Source organism: Lissotriton helveticus, chromosome 9 (assembly GCF_964261635.1).
Source record: "Lissotriton helveticus chromosome 9, aLisHel1.1, whole genome shotgun sequence".
Lineage (NCBI taxonomy): Eukaryota > Metazoa > Chordata > Amphibia > Caudata > Salamandridae > Lissotriton > Lissotriton helveticus.
The window spans coordinates 320,566,109-320,588,998 of NC_136070.1; positions in this window are offsets into that span (position 1 = coordinate 320,566,109).

Sequence of the window (22,890 nt, forward strand, 5' to 3'; positions counted from 1 at the left end):
CTGGTGTATTGGAATAATGACAAACAGGATTAGGACCTATAGGGCTATTTTAGGGAAATTTTGAGGATGAATGTTAGAGAGCAATGGAATGGGAAATGGAAGGAGGACAAAAGAGACGCAAAGGAAGTGTATGGGACATCACATGACAACATTTTCCCAAAGAGGTAGAGGCGGCCCCTTCACAGCCGGACTAAAGTTGTCAAACCTTCAAAATGGTCTACTATGTACCCCGTATTCATATTAAACAGTATATGGAAACGCCGCGGGAAGTTTTGTTTGGTAAAAGAAACGTGTGCCTCTTCTACCATTCTGGTTTCTTCTTGTGTTTTGGGGATTTCTCTTAATATTTTGACAAGCCATCATTCAGTCATTCCTCTGTCATTTTTCATGCTCCTATTCCTCTTAAGTTTGCCCCCTGTGATCCAATGCCGTTATAATGTTGGCCCTCACATCTCTGCGTTCATGTGTCATGCCAGCATCTCAAAACACGTTCCTTTCTATAATTCTCTCATGCACCTGCCCTTTCCTATATCTGATGGCCTGCCTTTCTTATGGTGGCATTGAATTTATTACCTGTTTCATTCCAGTTTCCTGTACTCCATCTTTGTGCCTTGCCTTTCTTGTAGCTCTCACTTGCCTAGCAGGCAGGCTTCTCTTTCAAATGGTAATCAACCTTTACAACGCGGTCAAAACACCGCAGTGCCATCACAACGCAGATTTTACAACGCAAGTCGTTACCATGACTTGCACTGGAGGGCGCTCTAGACTAAGGAATAGTACATTTACTATTCCAACACCTTCCCTACTGTACTTAGGCTGGAGTTGGAATAGTAAATCATACTATTCCTAAGTCCAGCACCCTACAGCGCAATTCGTGGTACCGACTTGTGTTGTAAAAGCTGCGTTGTCATGTACCGCGATCATTTTGATCGCGTGGTAACATCATACATCCCTTTCAAATACTCAGACTTTGCCCCTCAAGCCCACTAGGGCCTGTACCACCCCTCGTATGCCCGATCTTCTGCAAACTTACTTGCCTGGCTGGGCCTCGGTCTTCTCATGTCTGGGCCTCTTTCCTCTCCCATGTCATGGCTTTAATGTGCATGTGAGGTGTTTTCATTGCCCGTGTGAGGCTTTTGCACCTCTGGAATGTCTGTACAACTTTCAGTCTGCCGGCACAGCATCCGCCCATGCCATGTTTCTTTCACCCAATGCTTCATTTGGAATGCCTAGTGCTCTTTTCTGTGGACATGCCTTGACCTCCATGTTGCTAGACGGTTCTTCTTGTGTACGTTGGCGTGCGGGGTCCTCTGTCGCTTTGGCATGCCATTGGCTCTGCCTTCTCACATACTTTGACTCATTAGACAAGTGTGGATTTTGATTCTCTGGCATGCCTTGGTTACTTTTGTCCGGTCGACTACAGTATATATCCTCTTCAAGCTCTTTCCTTGTGCCATGCCCTAGTCTCTGTGTTCCTGGTAGGCACCGGCCATGCACACATGGCTTAGTGGGATGAAATAAGTGGTTGGCATCTAAAAGTGACCCATGTAATCAATGGCATGGCTTATACACGTAAACAACATTTCTGTGGCTATAATAGTGTGCCACCCAGCCAGTATTTTGGAGCCTCTCTGAGCTAACCCTGGGCGTAGTGTGCGGAGTGGGGCTCCGCGGAGCTACGCGAAGTGGGCACACAACTACGCCCACCCGCGCACTCCGCGTAGCCCCACTCCGCGCCGCCCGCCTCCCTCCCGCCCTCCCTAAATACATCAATAGAAGTATAAAAAGCGAATAAAAACACTTACCTTGTCTGCCGCGTCCCCGGGGCTCCCTCTCGCCGTCCCGCGATTCGCGCCACCACCGACCCGGATACTAATGCGCATGCGCGGGCGGCCGCGCATGCGCATTCCTCATGAGAAATGCGCATGCGCGGCCGCCCGCGCATGCGCATTAGGACCCGAAATGGCGGCGAGAATCGCGGGACGGCGAGAGGGAGCCCCGGGGACGCGGCAGACAAGGTAAGTGTTTTTAATAGCTTTTTATACTTTTATTGCTGTATTTAGGGAGGGCGGGAGGGAGGCGGGTGGCGGCCGGCTACGCTCCGTCTGCGGAGCGCGCGTAGTGCCGCCTGGCTACGCCCGCTACGCAAAATGCGTAGGAGACGGCACTCCGTGCACTCCGTGCACGGAGCGTAGCTGGCCGCCCACCCTTACTCTGAGCTCCCTGTTATTGCATCCAGATATCCAAGACTACAACTGACATACACCTAAACCCAACCAAGAGTTCTGGCTTTGTCAGTGGTAATTTGATGATGAAGATAAATTAGTAATAGCAATTATATTGTTCTCAATAATTATTATTGGAAATATTTAAATCCTGAAATTGTGAGACTGAATGAAACATTATTGAGGACTTTTGAAGGGGTAGTGGTCTTCAGAGTGACTAAATCATTTTTACCGATTCTAAAATACCGAATTTTACCGATTCGGTATTTTAGAATCGGTAAATCTGATGTAGGTAAAAATTCGGTATTTTTTACCGAATCGGTAAGATTCGGTATTTACCGATTCGGTAAATACCGAATCGGTATTTGCCATTGATTCCTATGAGCCTTGAAGCCCATAGGAATCAATAGCAAATACTGATTCGGTAATTACCGAATCGGTAAAAATACCGAATTTGCTTGGGGGACAGGGTAGCACTTTGACACCCTGTTACACCCCTGTTTCTGGCTTGTGTGCCATGTGACACACATACATGCCCTTAGGGCATGTATGTGGCACACATGGCACAGGTGTACATGCACAGATGTGCATGTACACAGGAATTCGTTATTTACCATGCAATAGTAAAACATGGTAAATAACGAATTCTAAAGGCCCTGTAGCACTGTTTAAAGTGCTACCTACATAAGAAAATACAGATTCAGTAATTTTACCGATCGGTAATTTGACTGAATCTGTAAAATTTACCGAATCTGTAATTTTACCGATTCGGTAATTTTACCGATTCATCATGGTTTTATTGTATGATTAATTAAAATCTTTACAATGTTTGCATTCAATAAAAAGTGATAGAAAACAAATTTAAAATGCAAGTTAAAAAAATTGTCATAGAGTCTGGTTATTATCTGTCAATAGTCTTTACGTTTATCATAATCCTTGGACACAATGTGTTAAGTCCGTTGGTTTCAGTTTAGTCATTGTATGTTCATTAAGTCTGCTCCTTTTCTAGTATCAGCTTTGTTGCCATGGCCATGAATTTGATTCCCCGACATGAGAGTATGGGAAAGACACCACTTAACCACCGTATAACCGCCTGTCTGCATGTGTGGATTTTCAATGTGTTGAAGATTGCCCACAGGTATCTTCTTCTTAAGGCTTGCAGCGCAGGACATACACATAGTATGTGTGGCACTGTTTCGTTCTTGTATCCGCATAGTCTGCAGCTTGCACTGTCTGTTTTTCGTTTCCAGGAAGGCATTAGGTCTTTTTTTTTTTAATTTTTTTTATTTGGCTTTTTTGTTAGCATTGTTACAATACATTCATACATTGTCATCTCATTCATATACATTTACATTAAGGTGTGATCGCTGCTCGGAGAGATGGTGTATAGTCTTATTCAGTAACACATTATTAGGTCAACAAGTTTTCACGATAAAGGTTCGCAGCCTATAACATAAACATTTTGCATCACATGTCCAAGATGAAGTCTTACAACAGTTATTTACATCATCCAATCATTACGTATATGTCTTATTGTTCAGTCTTTATTTGTAATCATGTCATATCATATGCCCCTTGTACTCTCCATCGTACCCTATGGGCTTGTGCCCGGCTCCGGCATTTCCTGTGGGGGTTCGCATATGTTACCTCGGTATATATTCCATTTCTCCCATATCCGGGACCATTTTTTGGGGCATCCCCTATTCATATAAACGGCTTTTTCCGCCACCATCGCCGCATCCATATCATTTCCCCACTGCGTCCGTGAGGGTGTAGAGTTAGATCCCCAGTTCCTAGCGATATTCCGCTTTGCTAAAGTCATGCCCAGTGTGGCCCATGTTTGCAACCCACGGTTAAGGTCCGTGGGGGCCCATATATTCAGTAGACAGCACCTGGGTTCTGGTGCTAGTTCCACTTCACTCGCTTCAGATATATCGGACATGACTGCCATCCAGTATGTTTGTATAGAGGGACATTCCCATATCGTGTGGTAGTATGTACCTCGCATTCCACAGCCTCTCAAGCAGTCTGGTTGTGGTATGCGTCCTAGTTTGTGTAGAAGTGTGCGTGTATAGTATACCCTGTGTAACACTTTTAGTTGTAGGAGTTTCAACCGGGATGGTATGGAGGCGTCTCTAGCCCAGGCCAGCGCATATAGCCAATCCTCGTCGTCTATGTCTCCCAGTTCCGCCTCCCATTTGCTTCGGAGTACTACCATGGGATCTGGAAGATTATTGATGAGCTTACGATATGTCAGCGAGATTGCCTTTTTGTCCAGGTGATCAGTAAGGAGTCTATCTTCCAGTGGGGATGAGTCCGCTAGTGTGGTCCCTGGGGGAATAGCGCCCTGTAGGGCATGTCTGATTTGTAGATAGCGGTATAGTTCGGTGTCTGCCATTCCGTACTTGTCTTTTAGGGCCTCAAACGTGATAATTGCTCCCTGGTTCCACATGTCCCCAATCTTAGAAATGCCTATTAAGTCCCATTGTCTAAAACCCTTAGAGTTGGCTAGGGTTCCAAGGCGCAGTGTGTCCCATAGTGGGGTAGCCAGAGTAAAGACTCCCTCCCATCCGAGTGCTCTTTGAGCTGTATGCCAGATCTTAATCGTGTGTGCCGTCGGACCAGTGAGTGTATGTCGTCGTTTGTTGGTGTAGAGAGCTTTCAGTAGCTTGTCAGCGGGGAGTATAGCTCTGTCTAAGCTGTATGCTGGATCGTTCTGTGGAGCATGTAGCCATTGGTTAACGGTCGTTAGTTGTGAGGCCCAGTAATACAATTTGACACTCGGGAGTGCTATCCCTCCGTCATAACAACTACGGATGAGTTTGGAATGTGCAATGCATGCCGGCTTACCGTCCCATAGCAAAGAGGAGATTTCAGCATCTATCGCTTTAAAGTAGGTGAGCGGGATCGGAAATGGGGTATTTTGTAGCGCATATAGGAATTTGGGGAGTGAAAACATTTTGAAGAGTGCTGCTCTTCCTAGTAGTGTCAGTGGGAGGGAGCGCCAATGTCTTACATCAGATTTGAGCCGCTGTAGTGGTTTAAGGAGATTTTCTTCCATAAAGACCGATTGTTGCGGTGTGACGTAAATTCCGAGATATCGGAAACCCCTAGTCGCTATCTGTAGTGTGCATGCAGGGGGTAACGTGGGTGTTTGACCGTGGAGTACGTATAACAGTGATTTTGTCCAGTTAATCGTGTATCCTGATATTTTTCTGTGTTCTTCCAGGATGTCTAACAGGGCTGACAGTGACGTGGTCGGGGACATTATATAAAACAGTACGTCATCGCCGTAGAGAGAGATACGGTCTTCCCACCCCGGCTCCCATGTGATTCCACGGATCCGTGGTTCCGTTCTTACTTTCACCGCCAGTGGTTCCAGCACGAGTGCGAACAGGAGCGGGGACAGTGGGCACCCTTGTCTTGTACCGCGACCTAGCGTGAATGTACGCGAAATATGTCCATTTGCCACTACCTGCTCCAGGGGACCTGTGTATAATAGCTTAATCCAGCCACAAAACTTGGGGCCAAAACCCATCTTCCGAAGCACCGCAAAAAGGAAGGGCCATTCCACTAGGTCAAATGCCATAGTTGCGTCTAGAGATAGAATGGCCGCCCCTTCACTCATCATCGGAACACGGTGTAAGACGCCATTAAGGCGTCGCAAGTTGAGGGATGTATTCCTCCCGGGCATGAACCCCGATTGATCCGGGTGTATCAATGTCATGAGATATGGTTGCAGGCGTAGCGCCAAGAGCTTCGCCAGAACTTTGGCCTCTGCGTTCATCAGCGAGATGGGCCTGTAGGAGGACGGAAGGTCCTTCGGTTTGCCCGGTTTGTGTATGGCCACAATAGTGGCTAGACGTTGTTCTTCTGTCAAGCTACCGCTCGCGAGACATTCATTAAACATGGGAAGCATGTGGGGAAGGAGATGTTTTGCCATTGTTTTATATAGTTCTACCGGCAGGCCGTTGGGCCCTAGCGCTTTACCTGTGTGCAGTGCTGTCAGGGCTTTCCCTAATTCATCTACCGTCAAGTCATCTTCCAGTGTTTGTGCGTCTTCCTGGGATAGAGTGGCAAGTGGTATGTCATTGAGGAATTGGTCGCTGGCGTCTTCCGTCACGCTGCCGCGCGTCGTGTATATTTGGTCATAGTATGTGGCTAATTCTTCTACTATTCTTCGTGGGGAGGTAGTGTGCGTCCCATCGGCCAGTTTCAATTGGGCTATCCACCTATCTGCCCTCTCCTTTTTTTCCAGCCATGCGAGCATTTTCCCCGTTTTATCCCCTAGCTCATAAATCCTATGTAGGGTGTCAGTGTGTCTTTCTTTGGCCATCTCCTCCGCGCATGCTCTATAGGCGTGTGAAGTTAGGGCAAGTGTTTGCGCTGTGGCGTCTGTAGGGTCTGAGGTATGGGCTGATTCTGCCAGAAGGACCGCAGATTCTAGTCTTTCTATGGCCTCCCTTTGTTCCTTTTTGTGCCTTGTAATGGAGGAAATGGCCTGTTCTCTGAGAACAGTTTTAAATGCTTCCCATAGTATGGACGGTGAGTTTACTGATGATTGGTTTTCCTCAAAGTAGTGCGTGATCGTAGTGTCTAGGGCTTTTGCAATTTTGGGGTTCTTCAGGTATCCTGTTGTGTTGTGTTCACCATCTCTGGAAAGCGCCGGGACGCCTCTTGGCTGCGGCATCTGAGCGCTATATAAAATAAAATAACATAACATAACATAACATCCTGGGTAAATCGGATAAATTCTTTGGCGCCTAGTGGGGTGTGTGGTATAGGTGAGATGAATTGGCGAGTGATCTGATATCCCTCTTGGTAGGTGTTCTAGGGACGTTACCGTTTCAGGGGGTATGTCCAAGGTAAGGACGTAATCTATTCGGGAGAGGCTGTTGTGTGCTCCGGAGTAGAATGTGTAGTTGCGTTCATTACTATGTTTGATCCGCCACATATCTAAAAGCCCTATTGCGTCCTGGAATTCTTTGAAGAGGCAGCTCGATCTGGTCGGGCCCCGGGGGGGTTGGCGGTCGACGTCTGTGTCAAGTACCGCGTTAAAGTCTCCCCCGATAATCAGGCGTCCCTCAGGGAGTTTAAGAAGTAGTGTCCCTAGGTCCTGCAGTGTCCCTTGGTGTAATGAAGGGGGAATATAGACCGTTAGTATGTTGTAAATCCTTCCCTCCCATTGACATGTAATTCCCGCAAAGCGCCCTTGGTCGTCTGCCCACGTGTGTTTGATTATTAATGGTGCCTTTTTACTCACTAAGATTCCGACTCCCCGGGATCCTGAGGAAAACTCTGCATGGATGACCATTTTGAAACCCCAGCGATTCATGGCTTGGGTGGCGTTTCCTGCGAGGTGTGTTTCTTGTTAAAGGATAAGCATGGGGGCCTTTCGCTTTAAGTATTGTAAGACCAATCCCCGTTTTATTTTATGCCCCAGACCGTTCACATTCCAGGAAATAATCGATAGTTGTGGGGATGTCAATTTGTCCAATCGGTGGTCTGTGCTGGCAAGTTATCATCTCCCATTGTGATCAGTGCAAAAGGATGTCCGGAGTGGTGCGGAGTGTATCTGCAACTGAGCCAGTAATAGGCTGCTATCTGGGGAGGCGCCCCATGTTCCTAAACTTCTCGTTGTTGGGTGGATGAAGTGTGTGAAGCCAATGCTGAATGTATGTCGTAGGCTGGCCCCATCAGAGGCCGTACGTCTGGGTACGTGAGAAAGACCTATACCAGGTGCATCTTGCATGTGTGCTAAGGCTAGCCAAGCCATAAACCTAAAACAGAAACAGAACAAAAACATTGTGTGTAACTCCCCTTCCCCCCTCCCTGCCTCCCTGCCCGGTGGATAAGGAACCTTCCACCCCCCAAACTGAGCAGAGTGCTTAGTGTCCCAACTTATAATTATTGTTCGTGGGGGTGAGACTTCTGTAGTCGTCCTCGAGTCTCTCTCACCGCAAATAATATGTAAAGTCTGGTAGATCAGGGTTTCTTACCTGCTCAACGCATATGTCTCGGGTTTGAGTCTTACCCTTTTTCACCAACGTCAGGAACGAGCGGGTAGTCTTTCTGCCACTGGCAGTGTCTTTTCCATATCCGCGGAGATGGGTGCAGTTCACAGTCGAACAACCCGTGTTCAAGTCGGCCTTCATGAAAATGTCTGTTGTCCAGGCTGCATAGTGGCGCCTGCGGCATTAGGTCTTTTGTAGAATGCGTGCCCAGATGGTACGCTATTAGAGGTTTTTTTTAGATGTTGACAGAAGTGTTGGGCTAAATAAACTTGCGTTTTTTGGATGGAGTAAGAGTTTACTACTGTCCAAGCGTGTCTCCGTTTGCTATGGGTTTTTTTGTGTTTGAGCAGGTAGATCTTTTTTGCCGAACCATTTGCTATTTTGTAAAACTGCTTGTGGTCCATGTTTTTTTTCCATGCTTCGTGGAATCCAAGGGCTGACAAACTCAGGTTGAGGAATTCTCCCCAATGGGTGGTATTCCGCTGGTCTAATAAAAAGTTTATTTCTTCCCAGCACATGTTGTCCCAGGAGCCACTGGATGCAAGTCGGATCTTGTGGCAAAATTTTACAAATGTAGAGTTTGACCTAATGTCTTGATTTTGTAAACCGAATTCTAGTCGAACTTGGGCTGCCGATGCTGCTTTTGGCAGCCCAAACACCACTTTGTATATTTTGTTTTGTAGGCTGTTTAAGATTGCTGATTCGCTCCAGAGCCATCCGATTAATCCGTAAGACAATGTGGGGATAATTTGGGCGGCAATGACTTTTAGTAAGTGGGTTTAGTTTGGACTGCCCACTATCTTTTGCAGTTGTTTGTATGCGTATATTAGAGATTGCGCTTTCTCTCTTAATACCTAAATGTGCTTCTTTTTTGTATTGCCGCGCTCGATTGTCATCCCCAGGTATTTGTACGAGTCCTGTTCTTCAAGGAGAGATTTATTGATTGTCCATGTGTATTTCAATTTCTTACACTCCGTGATACGAAGGACTTTGGTTTTGTTTTTATTCAACTCCAGGTTTTCCTCTGTTAGGTACGAAACTAGCGTGTTCACTAGGCGTTGCAGCCCGACTGGTGTTTGACTTAGTAAGACTATGTCGTCGGCGTACTGCATTATAGGTACGGGAACATTGCCTAGTTTCGGTGCATGGCTTTCTATTGCATCTATTTTTCTTCCGATGTCGGCAAGGTATAGGTTAAAGAGACTGGCGACAAGGACGCAGCCTTGTTTTAGTCCGTCCTGTGTTTCAATTTTGTTGGTCAGGCTGCTACCATTCCCTTGTTTGACCTTGGCCCATGTCTCACTGTATACTCTTGAAATTGCATTTATTAGATATTCCGGCATCCTCCATTCTCTTAACTTGCTCCACAACCTGGGCCTGCTTACATGGTCGAAAGCTGATTTTATGTCGACGAAACAAGCATATAGATGTTGTTTTCTTTTTTTGGCGTTGTCGGTTAATAAGCACAGGGTGGCCAGGTTGGTAGTTGTCACCATCCCCATTCTGAATCCGGTTTGGAACCTGGGTATTATTTTTGTTGTGGTCTCCCAGTCCTGCAGCTCTTTTAAAAGGCATGAAGCATACAGCTTAGCTTCTACATCTATTAATGAAATTAAGCAATAATTTCCGGGCTCTTTCCGGTCCCCTTTCTTGTGAATTGAGTGGATGATGTTTCCTCTCCATGTTTCCGGAAGGATTCCTTTTTTTAAGATGTCATTGAATAGTGTAGATAAAAGGTCAGCCCAGAAATCCGTGTCTGTTTTGTAGTCTGCGGTTGGGATGCCGTTTGGTCCCGGGGCCCCTTCTGATTTTAATTTCTGTATTAGCCTTTTTATTTGGGCATGTGCAATCGTTGGTACTTCCTGAGTAAGATTTGGTTCTGTGCTAACACTGTCGCGTGGGTTTAAACTGTGGTCCTCGCTCTCCCTTGGTCTCCCTTGTTCTTTATTTTCGATTCTTTGGGGATCCTTTATTAGGTAAAGCTTCTTTACGTAAGTCTCCCATTCCGTGTTGCTGATCCCGGGATCCTGTCGTAATGTCTGTCCCAGATTTAGTTCGTTAATGATTACCCAGAACTCTCTAGAGGATGCTTTTTTGGTGGAAATCAGTAGCCTTGTCCATACCTGTTCTTTGTATTGGCCTTTTGGTGCCCATAGTTTTTTCCGGTATTCTTTTCTCATATTTCTGAGGTCTTCGGTGTTTGTATGTTGGCACTTTACTGCCATTCGCTGGGCCCTAGCTAGTTTCTTTTTTTCTTGTTTTAGATCCATGTTAAACCAGGGCGCTGGTGTTCTTGTTTGATTTCTATTTCCTTTTGAGTGAGATGAGTGGTTTTCCATTAAAACCTCCAACAGATTTTCCCAAATTTTTATTGGGTCACCGTCGTCAAGGCTCCCGTGTTGCAGCATGAACTTGGAGGCCGTAGTCATGATTTTTTGTGTGTCCTCGCCCCTCCATTTTATTTTCCGTAAGCTGAATCTTTCTGTTTCTTGGATTAGTGATCTCGTTCTCTCGGCTCTGGGTGCAATAAGGTCCAGCCTGAGGATTTGCGGGTAATGATCACTTTCCAGACGCTGGACTATTGTGTATTCCACGATTAAGTTTGTCAGGTTCGTTGTTACTAGTGTAAAGTCAAGTGCTGATTTAACATTGCCGCGAACATAGTCATACACGGTTGTGTCAGACCTTCCTTTTTATTGCTTTTTAATATTGATAGGCCCATTTTTTCTATTTTCCTCTGATTAATTTAAGTAGCCACTACTGATGTCCTTTTGACTCTGTTTGTTCTAGTCGTTCTAGTGTGGTAAACATCACTTACAACGAAACTTTTACAACGCACTACCATTACAACGCGGTCATTACAACGCAAACCATTACAACGCATTGCGCTGGGGGGCGCTCTAGGATAGGGAATAAGTTTAATTTTCTATCCAACACCTTCCCTAGTGTCCACGGGGACTGGAGTTGGAATAGAAAATTATACTTACCACTATCCAGCACCTCTAAGCGCTATGCGTTGTAAAGGTTTGCGATGTAAAAACCGCGTTGTAAAGGCAGGCGTTGTAATAGCCTGCGTTGTAACGTCATACATCCTTCTAGTATTGAATACATTTTGGTTAAAGTCTCCTGAGATTATCATGGAGCATTGTTTATTAGTTTTTTGTAAGGTTTTGATAAGGGTTAACAGTGTTTCCATTTTTTCCTTTTTTGTTTTCTGGTCTGGATGTATGTAAGTGTTTAATATTAGCAGTTGTTACCGGGGCTGTATTGTGATTTTTATAGCGTGGATCCAGTTTAGTCCAACGTCCATTGTTTCTTGGATCCAGTTGTATTTCTGAGTAATGAGGATTGATAAACCTCCCCGGAGATGACCGTATGTTGCATGTTTTTCTGCTAGTATGTGATAGTCCGTGAAGCCTGGAATTCCAAGTTGTGATAAGTTCCATGTTTCTTGTAAGAGTATTATGTCCGACTTATCAAAAAATATTAGAGTTTCATGATCCTGCTCCATCGAGTTGAAACTATGCACGTTCCTTGAGCAAAGATTGATTTGGTCTCCTGTTGTTTTGTCATTTCGTCTGCCAATTGCTTGTTTTCTGAGTGTGGTTGTTATGTCAGTTCTAGGAGCCCTTTTCGCTTAGTACGGTTGGGATCCAAGACCAATCTTGATTACTACTGTAGAGCCGGTAAGTAAATGTCTGATTTTTCAGTCTGGTTTTTGTTTCTGTTCCTTTTTCTGGCGTTGTTGTTCTAGCTGCTTGTAAACATGATTTCGTTTGGGGCCTTTGGGGCTCCTTGTCCTTTTGGTAATCCGAGCTGTTCTGTAGAGGATGAGGGTATTTCGGTTTCTTGTGTTGAAGTATTTTTATTCCCCAGTTTTCGAATGTTTTCTTTGTGTGCTTAGATTTGTGCTGCTAACTCTTTCGATTTCCAAGTAGTAACTGATTTTTCTGTTCCTGGCCTTGCTCTATTTTGCTGGAACTCTACAACTTCCATATCTTGGGAAACAATTCCCTTAAGGGCTGGGTTTTTCTTAAACAATGTTAAAATGTTTCCTCTGTTGAGGATATCATGTTTTCCCTTTGTTTCGAATTCTGGCATAAATGTTACTACTGGTCGATTTCCTCTGATGTTGTTCTCGTGTAGTTCGGTTGTGATTTTGTTATGTTTGCTGTACTTGAAGTCCCTAATTTAGAATCACTTTCTGTTTCATGGACAGTTAGTTTCTCCCTACTGGATTCGATTTGGTTCATAAATCTAATTCCTGTACATTGAACTGGTTGTACAGGTTCGTGGAGATCTTGTTTCGTTATGACCCTCCTGCCTATTGCATTGGTCGTAATCTTTAAAGCTCTCAGGTCATGATCGTGTTGTGAGATTTTTTGTTATCTTACGGCCCTGCTTACATGTTTGGTCTGGTGCTTTTTGTCCGAATTACTTATTTCCTCCTCCTCTTTTGTTTCGGGTGTGGACAAATTGGGGTGTAGGTTGCTAGTGTTAGTGTGGATGTCCTTATCTTTATCCCCGGCTTTTGGGCCGTTAACAGTATAGGATCTATTACGAGGAGATTTCTTGATGTTGCTTCTAGGTTTGGTTTTGTCTTCGGTTGGTTGTTTGGATCTAGTTGGCCCATTAGGGGTTTTTGGTTCAAGTTTTTGTATTTCTTCCGTCTTTGCTGAGTTCTCGAAGGAAAAGCTTACCCTTTCCGGGTTTTGTTGATCCTGATTACTGTCCGAGTGTTTACGCCTATCTTTTTGTTCGTCTGGATCTTGGCTTAATCTCTTTCTGAACATTGGAAAGATGTGATCCGGGACACCGATGGGTTTTTTGTTTTGTTTGGTCCAAGCCTTTCTAGCTCTTTTTCGTTGACGTTTTGTTAGTTTGTCCTGGTGTTCGGTCGAAAGGGTTGGCGAGCCTTCGTTAGTTTGCTCTTCTTGGCTTTCCAACAACCCTTTGTCTTGACCTTTAAGTATTTTCTTCTCTGCCCTGTTAGGGGGTTGGTCCTGGGTTTGGCTTCCTGATTGACCATTTGGAGTTCTTTCCATATGTGTGGCGATCGTATGTTCCCGGTTTCTGTTTTGATCGCCGGTGGATTTGACTACACCCAGGATGTCAGTTAGAATCTCCGGGAGGGTGGCCAGTTTTTCAATTATACTGCCACGGTTACATCAACTAACTTTTGTATGATTTTTTGTTTGGGGTCCGTTTCCTGAATTTGTACGGTTTCTACTTTTGATTACGATGGTAACCCCATTTGCTTGATCCAATGTACTAATTAGGGATTTCCCCCAATTTTGGTTGTATTGAGGATCGGCTCTGTTTCCTGACATCGCGCTAGTCTGTTCGATCCTGCTTGTCGATGAAATTAGAATGGGGTCCGTCTGGACTTGGTTTGTTGCTTCGTTACTGGCAGTACTGGTGTCATCAATCAAAATTATTCGGCTACTGTCGTGGTCTTTAGTGTTTCGTGGTGTGGAGGCCTGCTGCTCGCGTGTGTGCCCCTTTATGGAGGGAGATACAGTTGTCGATTGTTCGAAGTATAGTGCTCTTTTTGTTTTTTTCTTGGTTGTGTTAATCGGCTTTGATGTATGTTTAGTTGAAGCGAGCTTTTCAGACTCTTTCTCCCGGTCGTGTTTCTGGCTTAATGTACCTCCCGTGTCCGTTCCTTCTCCTGTTTTCTTGTTATTGGTGTATTCATTGTGACTTGTGTTTTGTGGACTTGATTGGCAAAGAGATTTTCTATCGATTCTAGATCTTGTGTTGATGACAGATAAATTTTAGATTCTTTTTGCGCTTTTGTTTCTTGCACATGTGAGCGAATTGTGAGTTTGTTGTCTCCTTCATAGTTGAAGTCCATTTTCTCGGAGGGACTGAATGCGTTATGTACTTGAACCTGGACTGTTTCTGTCTGTTTATTCATGATGTTGGTTTTCCCTATATTTTCGGGATTGCCTTGTAAGTTTTCCTGTGTGCTTAGAATTTTTTACGCCCTTTCCTTGTTTAAAACCCTTAATGCTGTAAACGATTTAGTTGTCTCTGGGAGTATTGGGCTCGGGAGATTTTGCGACTCCGCTGTGGCGGAGAAAATCGATGAAACCGGATCTTTCAAAAAGAAAAATTTATTAATTTTTTGCTGTCCATGATTGCGCGTCGCCAAACCAGAGTTCTCCGGTATTGCCACCAACTTTCCCGATATTGTCACCGACTTTCCCGGGTCTTGCCTCTCCGTTGTTCTCTTATTCTCTTCGTCTGATGGCGAAGTTAAGGACTCTTAAGGGGTTGATTTCACGTTCGTTTTTTTTTGCTTTTTGCTGAGATTAGTTTGCCTTTTAGTACCGGATCTCATTTTGTGTCCTGACTGTCGCGGTCCTGACCTGTCAGACCGACTGCTGCGGGGCTAAGTTCCTTGTATTGGAGTCCTTATCTCCCCCCTTGTCGGCTGTGTATTTGAAGAGAACTGATACAGTGGCGGTGTTGTCATCACAGCGCTCTTCCAGCGCTCACACCTGCCCGCCCAGCCGCTAAAGCATGCTTGTCTAGTTCCGGGTCTTGGTTCCTTGCTCCTCTTTATCGGTTTTGTCGGTGTCAATTTTGTGAGAGATTAGGTGTGCTCTTAAATGCTCAGACTACTACTCCGAGCTGTAGCTCGTCCTCCGTCGGTGCGACTGTGGTGCGACAGGAATTATTACTGCCCAAAGCTACCCTAACGTTGAGGTTGTTTGACTCCTGCACGACCCTTCGATAGTTGGGGGGTACTTGGGGGGCTCTCCCTCTTCCTTGGCGTGAGGATGTAATTGGTGGCGGGTGGGTGGAAAGAGGAGGCAAGATTTAAATGATTTTTGACTTTTAAAATTTGTTGCCAGTTATTTTATTGGATTTTTTCGTTGGTTTGTCCCACATGGGGCTCCTCAATGCGCTGCTCTGATGCCTCTATTGCCGTTGTCGTTTGAGGAACAAGAGTGGCAGTGTCGGTGACTGGGGGCGGCTAGGTGACAGGGCGGCATTGTTTTTTGCAGCTACCACAGAGCTACCACAGCGCTCACACCGCCTGCCTGCCCGCTCGACTTTCCCTTCTGTCCGCCCACCTTCTGTCTCCTTTCGGCTAATGCTAATGCTCCGTCCGATCCGATCCGGGCTTGCCTCAGGACTCGCGGCACGGGCTCGCAGCAAGTGTTGCCGTGCGGTGCGGTGCGGTGCGGCGGGGGGCGGGACGGCGCTGTTTTCACAGCGCTACCACAGCGCCGCCCACTCGCTTTTTCTGTCCACCTATCCGCCCACCTTGTGTCTCCTTACCGGCTGCTTCTCCCGGTTCGGTCCGGGCTTTGCCTCTGGCTCTGGCTCGTGGGCTGCGGTAGGGTTCGCGGCACAGAGAATAACTCTCAACGGTCCTCGGTCCTCGGTCCTTGGCTGCGGTCGCAGTTGCCTTCCTCAGTTCCGGGGCTCAAAAATTACCGAATCAGTAAAATTACCGAATCTGTATTTTTTCAAAGCCCTACATACCAATGTTCAAATACCAGTCGGAAACCGCCGAAAATCGGTATTTTCAGCAGTTTCCGACCGGTATTTGGACACCTACATCTGGCCCTAGGTCTCTTCTGTTCTCTTCACTGTGTGTTGGATGTGTATGCCCTTTTTCCACCACATCTTCTTCATCTGCATATCTTACTCCCCATCTATTTCCTCTTCACCACCCTCTTTCACTCTTTACTAAAGGCACTTCCTCACATCTCTTCACTTCATCACCCCAAACACAATGCAAACACTGACCTGGAAACACTGCAATTTCTTTTACTTTCAACATATGCAATATTTTAACAACTGTATACCTCCATCACACACATTTGGACTGAATCACAATTGCAACTAAAATATGTGACCATTGTCTGTGTGCCCTGTAGAGAGGCCAAGGATTGGATGTCCATGCATTCTGAACACCTGTTTAACCCACTGACAAGCACCGTCAAAACAAGTACTGCATTCAGCCTCTAATCCAGACGTATCAATTGTTGCCCATTATGAGCACAATTAGAACTCCGTTCAAAGTATGCACTATGGAAGAGTAATCTGCTACACTGAGAAAATACTAAAGAAACAACACCCTGGAATTAGCTAGCACTCTTACGGAATGCAGATTAAGTAAAATACATAAAATTAAACAAGCATTGTCATTGCCAATAGATCTCGCCTTTGGAACTTTATAAGTATTTACTTATGCAGTACAATATCCTTGGTGCAACAATATCAACTGTTGCATGGCTAAACACTTATAAGGTCCCAAAGGCGAGACCTATTGGCTATGCCAATGCTTGTTCTCTAGGTGAACTGTGCACCCACGGTGGGCAATTCTTTTCACCACCTGGTGGTTTCTGGGAGCTATAGATCTAGGCCACCTCATTGGAACTCACTTTGGATGCTTTAGATGTAGAAACATAGAGTAGAGGGGACAGTAGAGAAACTCATAAGAGGCGTGAACATAAAGAGACACGTTAACATGTTATGGCTGGTGAGCCGGACAATGAGCATTGGAGGGGAATGAGCTCAGTGGTATGTAGGGAAAGACACAAGGTAGCTCTGAGAGGAAGAAAAGTGTACCGTGGGGAGAAAGCCAGAAGGGTGGCAGGGGTGGCCCTTAAAGAGAGCACTGAAAGAGTATAGCAGGTGGGTAAAGAAGATCATGAGGATGAAACTTAAAGAAGAGATTATAAAAGACGGGGTAACAGGTGGAGCAGTGTCGACTGCAGGCCTCTGAAAAAATGGATGTCAGCAAGAAAGTTGAATTACGAGAAAGCGGAGATTTGAGCATAATACCCTAGTGGCCTTAGTGGGGATGGTGAGCGGATTGTGTTAAGCGTTTGACACTGGGATGAGGAAGGGGCGCAAAGTGGAGGATAAATAAATGAGTGATAAGGGGAGAGGTAGACTTAACAGGGGCATTAAAGACGGTATACGTTTTGGAGAGTGAAGAGAAAGTTCCGAAGAGAAATAGGTAAGGAAGTGAGGTGTTAGTATATGGAGGAGGTTTGGTGGACAGAAGAAGTGAAGAGGACGGTCGATAACCACAGCCAGAGTTACGTGACTTCCACAAAAATGAGCATTTGCAAGATTGTAAGAACCTTTCCTTATAAAGCCAAATTCAAAGTTAAGGGGGAGGGGTTTTCAGACGTGTCACTTGACGAGGGTGCCTAATGCTGCCACCATAGAAGGAGGATGGCAGGATGTTCCTCCCAGTACGTACTATCAAGGGAGCAAGCATCAATTACTAGAGAAGACATTAGTCTAAGTTATGTTATTGATCTCTGGGTATGGCGCCTCCTTCCAGTCTCTTGCTGAGGAGATTCAAAATGTGGGCTGTTAGCAAAAGGGTAGGAGAGAGGCTTGTAATAGCATTCACACGTTTAGGGCCCCATTGTGAGTGTTCCACTGTTTAACTGGTAATGCAGCACCTGGCAAACACTGATGGTAGGAAGCCATGGGTTTCTAAATTACGGCCCTACAAGATTTACCATGAAATAATTATTTTTGTGTCTGCTGTGTGCCAAGACCATTTGTTTTTAATACTGTGTATATAATGCACAACAAGATAGATAATGTATTTAGTTGTAGGGGCCTCATTAATCCGGCCCTCTTCATCCATTCAAATTTCATATTCCACTATATTAATTCACCACTAATCGTTTATGGGTTCCAGAGTAGCGTGCTACTCGCCAATAAAGCGTTTCAACACCTCATCAGGGTTACAAGCGCTATATAAATGCAAACCTTTTTCCCTTTCAACCCCTCCCCAAATCTTCTCAATCCAAATAACTGACTAACATATCCACCACTCAAACTACTTTCATATTTCACTATACTAATTCAACGCTAATCCTTATGAATTCCAGAGTAGTGTGTTACTCGCCAAAAAAAGTGCTTCAAAACCCAATCAGGGGTATCAGGCGCTATATAAATACAAACCTCTTTCCCTATTCTATCCTAACATATATTAGCGTAGATTTACTGGGGTTGCGGATGCTCTGCACTGCACTTTCTCATTTCGAACAAGACATAACCACCCCCCACCCCACCCCCACCCCCACCCCCACCGGCTGGACTGGCCTTAGCAGGCATCGGGCGTTTGCCTGGGAGGCTAGAAGGGTGGGGGTCAGTTTTGGAGCAGTGGGGGCCAGTTTTGTTACTGGGGGCAGTTTTGCAAAGATGCTGCAATATGGGCCCTCAGTAAAAAAGCACCAGTTGTGGGGACCAGTTTTAAGCAGTAGTGCTTGACACTTGTCCACCCCACCCCTAGTGGGTGGGAGCATGATGCTGCAAAATTGTCAGGGTTTCCAGTCCGGCCCTGCCTGCCCCATCAAACAGGCCTCCTCACTTCCAGTACTTGGGATATGTATCTGCACAATCAAGCAGGAACCACAGTGTCAGAACCCCTGTTGCTACACCCACACACGTTGTTGGGTTCTTGGCGCACATTGACATGGCTGGAGCGCACAGAAACCTCACACTGCCGCACACAGAGAAAAACAATTAGGGGGAACATTGCCAGTGACCGGTTTTGGGGTATCACCCCATCTCAGCCAGGCTAGATTGAATCCAGTGTTACAGTGAGTGAGGGACCCATGTCTGGGCATACCCATCTCTCTTAGTGCAAGAATTATGCACAACTGGATGGAATGCTGAACAAATCAATCATTCAGCCCCAATCAAGAGATGTGAGTTAAATCCATCGTTCTTTTGCTCACCATACAACCTCATCTTCAAACCAGCCATGTGGAAATCAGTATTGACCTTGGTCCTCATGGTAACAAGCATTCTGGGACCGGTTTCAGGGTATCACTCCTCAACAGCCAGCCTAGCTTGAACCAAGCGGCACAGTGAGCAAGGGACCCACGTCATAGCATACCGATCCTACTTAGGGCAAAAAATAATGCATAAACAAATGATGGATGGAATGCTGAACAAATTAAACATTCACCACAGTCAGAGATCTGGGTTCAATCCATTGTTCTTATGCTCACCATGGTCACCCCAGTTTGGACCAAGCCATATGCAAATAAGCCATGACCCAGCTCCTCATGGGAGCAGTTCAACCCGAACTGCCAAGCCAGGTCCTCCCTAGACCGGAAACAACATCCTGGGACCAGGTTTAAGGTATTACTCCTCATCAGCCAGGCCAGCTTTAATCCAGTGACATTGTGAGCACAGGACCGTGGGCCGTGAGTGTTTGAAAAGTTTCAACACTCTGTCCATCATTTTACTTTGTGATGTTGTTATGTAAGCCCCAATGGGCTAAAGGTATGCCCTGATGTGGGACAGTTGCTCGCTGCACCACTGGATTCAAGCTAGCCTGGCTGATGAAGGGAGATACCCCGAAATCGATCCCAGGATACTTGTTACTGGTCCATGGTGGACTTGACTTAGCAGTTCGAAGTCAACCGCTCCCATGGGGAGCAGGGTCAATACTAATTTGCATATGATTGGGTCCAAACTGGGGTGACGTGGTGAGAAAAATAATGATGTATTAAACCCAGATCTTTGACTGGGTGTGAGTGTGTCAATTCTTTGGAGCCATTGTCTTGTTTGGCTGAGCCTGCTTCAGGCATCGACTCAGTGGGCTTTCTTTAATATTTTTGATCCACCCACGGCATTTGGGAATGCTTATATTTTCCACCCTCATATACTCTAGTTCGCCCTTCCTCCGGGCACTTGCATCCAAATAAAAGCATATGGCCATGCTGCTCCTCTATGCCAATGATTAGTATTTGCTGGGCATAGCTTCCAGTCACTGTTCTTCCATTTACAGACGTTTCCATGCTCCGCTGCCAGGGTGCTCCTTTGACAGGATAGGTTTCTAAGGCTTCGCAGCCCTTTTAAATTAGATCCAGCATAGCATGGATTAACACGCTCCATTGTTCCATGGCTAAAATGTGGGTTTCATCTTATAACTGCAGCACTAGCATATGTGCAAGGTGCTCATAGAACGTAATTGAAATTGACTTGGTGTTTTGTTAAAAAAAAAAAACATTTGTTTTTTAATTTAATTTGGTGTTTTTTTTGTAATTACTACATGTTTCCTTGACTCTTTGTCTATTAAATGCCATTAATGTGATTTTCGGTTTCAGCAGTCCCATTTTTTGTGCAGTCTTGAGGCTTTTGTCTGTTATTTACATTTCAATAAAAAAACATTGGCCAGGCAATTATGTCTGGTGTTGGCTGACAGACTATTGGATTCACCATCACTTTCTCTTTATTGTTTCTGTAAACCTGTATTACCAAAACAATTAAGGGAATTTCTCTGCATGTCTAACGGTATACCCACAAAAGCAACCGTCTTTTTTCAAAAACATCTAAAGATGGTGTAGTATCCTGCATTTGTAATGTAAAGTATTATTCTCCTCCTGCTCAGCTCAGTGCCTGTGCTCTGTGCCCAATGGAATGTTGGATTTGTGCCCATATGCAACAGAATGCATTCTGCCGGAGTTCGCCGCATTCTAGTAGGTGAGAGTATTTGGGACTTTCTTTACAATGGGTGAACGTACGTTGTTACTGTGCCTCCCGTTTCAAGGTACTTTTTACAAATCAGCCTCCACCTCCCTCTTTCACCCGCAACTGCTTGCTTTGCACCACTGGTGCGTGACGAAGTCCAGCATTGAGTTCAAGATACTGCTTCCTGCACACTAACCACGTCGCGGGATTTCTAGTGCCACTGCTTCACAGTCTTTTTACTGCATCCGCATCCATTCTGTTAAAAGAAATGTATACACTCAGATTTCCTCTCTATTTTCGGGCATGGCAATTCAGCTTGTGAATTCAGGTACAGTGCTCCAACACTAACATGCTTTCTACATGGACAGGGGGTGATTTAACAAATAGTCACCTTGGTTTTTGCAGTTCCCTTATAACTGTCTTTATGCATTTATCTTGCTGGGGATTGTCTAGTGGGCTTTGGTAGAGTGCTGCATTTTCTTGTGTACGCGTTACACTTTGTTTCCCTTCATAGGGATGCCATTGGGTCTTGCCCCATTTACTTACACACATATTTGCCTACATGGGCTACATACGTTTTTCACCCTAACATAAGGCACCGTTCCATGGGTCACAGTCCCATTTACACTTACACAGGTACCCCTACACAGGGCACTGTTTCAGGGGTCACAGTCTCATTTACTTTTACACCTTCACCCCCGCTCAGGGCGTCTTTGGGGTTATAGTCCCATCTTAACAGGGCAGTATTGTTTTCCTCTTTCCTTGCTAGCTCACTCAGAGCGTTACCTGCGCGTTGCGTGTTTTCTTAGTGGAACTGCTGCTAATCTGGACTTTTTAAACCACTTCGTTTTGTATTTTATTTAAAATTTTCGTTTGCTCAGTATCACCTGTTTTTAGCTTCCAGCCCCCCACTTGCACTATAAAAATATCCAAACTCACCGCTGTTGAGCGGGCCCTCTTCCCGGTGTTTGCTTGAATCTTTGCCGGCCATATTGGGGGTACTCAGGGACGCCTGCCGGCGCCCTTTCGTAGGTCTGACGCTCTAGTCGTCATAAGGACGCTAGACGTCTTTAAAAGGGGGTTATGCTGAAGCGCAGCGGTTACGCGCAGCGGGGACGCCGGATTTCCGCCGGAGTTACGCCTGAGTTCAGCCCGTCTGCGCCCATCTGCGCTGAGGACGGGCTGGACACAGGGGACTCCCTCCCTACCCTACAGGTAACAAGTGTCTATTCCTCTCAGGAGATGTTGGCTCTCAAGCCAGCTTTTTTGGCCTGTCATCATAGTTTTTCCCCGGAGGGCATATTACGCTCCTCCCTTTGCCACACCTGTAAGTTGGTCCCTCTACCCTTCACTTCCTCTAAGAGGAGTCCTCAGACCTTGTCGGCGTCTCAGAGCGCCACTCAACCTAGAAAGGGCTTTCTAGTTAACGCTAGGTCACTTATTAAAAACAATATCGCCTTTCATGAGTTTGTGACCGATAGACAACCCCATTGGGTGTTTGTGACGGAAACGTGGGCCTCGGACTCGTCAAGTCATGATTTACTGTTGGTGATTCCTGATGGCTTCGCGTTGTATAGACAGGATAGAGTCAAACGTAGAGGGGGGGGACTGGCAGTTCTTTGTCAAGCTTCTCTGTCCTGTACTATAAAAGCTCTGTCTGAGGCCTCGGACCCCTTTGAGGCTCTGTACTTTTCTATTCTCTGCTCTCCTTCGGTTTCCTTTACAGGTATCCTTATTTATAGACTGCCGGGTCCTAGAGTCAGTTTCAGCTGTGAGCTCTTCAGAATTTTAGAACCCTATTTTGGTAAACTTCATCTTACCATTCTAGGGGATCTAAATTTTCATTTGGAGGATCTGGGGGCTAAAGACACTTCCACGCTAGTTGACTCATTGGAAGCATGTGAGTTTACCCAATTGGTGAACAGCCCAACCCATCGGGCTGGCCACATCCTGGATGGTGTGTTTACCAACGACCCTAGACTCTCAGCCGGTCCCCCCGTGCCCTTGGTCTGGTCAGATCACTTGGCAGTGCCTCTTGAACTAGCATCTTTCCCTGCAGAGACGCCTATGCCGGGTGTTACTAATAGAGGTCCCAAAAGGAGCTCCAGGAATATTACTAACGAAGCCTTCGCCCCCTACGTAAGACTTAGTGGTTACTCCTCTTCGAGAGAAGC